Below are 1,171 nucleotides of genomic sequence, written 5' to 3' on the forward strand. Positions count from 1 at the left end.
AAACCATAATCCACATGCTACATTTTAAGATCTCTCCCTCTGTGAGATAGTGTAATGGTGGTGTGTGTGTGTGTGTGTGTGTGTGTGTGTGTGTGTGTGTGTGTGTGTGTGTGTGTGTGTGTGTGTGTGTGTGTGTGTGTGTGTGTGTGTGTGTGTGTGTGTGTGTGTGCCTAGAGGAGGCCTTTCTAACCAAGATGATGAAATACCAACAGCTAGAACAGACCATTTCACAGCTGGGCTACAGGTGTAAACTTCTAGTTTTCATATTCAGTAGCCTAGGTCATGTCCATAAGCTGGTTGTGAGAGGCCTTCAGATGGCTGGTCTCCCAAAGAGAAGGGCCAAGCAGCGAGATATTGTTCAATATCTACTATTATCGGCAGCCGCTCAATATGGAGGAGGCGCTGCTTTTTGTACCCATGAAGTGGATACTGACCGCTATCTTGCATTACAGTATAACTGTATATATCAACCTGCCATGTTATCATCCTGTGTGTTTCTTATGTGTATGCATTATTGTGGTTGCCGTCTGGGCACTCATGTAACTGACTGACTCCCAGCATTTGACTGCACTATTACTGTTTATGTCCTTTGCATACTTGTATTTATGTGGACATAAATAAATATTTCAAATGTGTGTGTGTGTGTGTGTGTGTGTGTGTGTGTGTGTGTGTGTGTGTGTGTGTGTACGTGCGTGCGTGTGTGTGTGTGTGTGTGTGTGAGAGAGAGAGAGAGATGCTGCAAACATTTCTTATCTCCAAGGTCAGACAGTGACTACGAGAGCGACTGAGAGAAACGGGCCCAGAGAGAGATACTATTACATGACTTGTGTCATAAACCATGGGTTTTCCCCCATAGTAATCATTCATACACAAATATAATCTAACATGTTGCATTATTATGTAACATAAGAAACATTATTTCGTTATTACATTGTAAGAGCATTACTTACAGTAGTACCAGTAAGTGCTATGCAATATATCATGTACTATTTGTATACATTTCAAGACCCTTACACTGATATATCTTCTCTCCCAATGGTCACAGTGCCACCCAGGAATCAACCATGTACTAGGCATTTAAATTAGGGCTGTGGCGATTCACTTATCTCCCGATTCGATACTATCACGATTCTTGGGTGCCGATTCGATTTATATTGCGATTCTTAAGTAT

General features: G+C 41.9%; 1 pseudogene across 1 annotated transcript in view; it reads left to right on the plus strand.

The window, feature by feature from the left end:
- LOC310775569 (rho GTPase-activating protein 44-like) overlaps positions 1-1,171 on the plus strand; it is a 23,356-nt pseudogene that overhangs the window by 1,276 nt on the left and 20,909 nt on the right. The gene's annotated exons all lie outside the window — the stretch shown is intronic.

Source organism: Poromitra crassiceps (assembly GCF_964638095.1).
Source record: "Poromitra crassiceps genome assembly, chromosome: 4".
NCBI lineage: Eukaryota > Metazoa > Chordata > Actinopteri > Beryciformes > Melamphaidae > Poromitra > Poromitra crassiceps.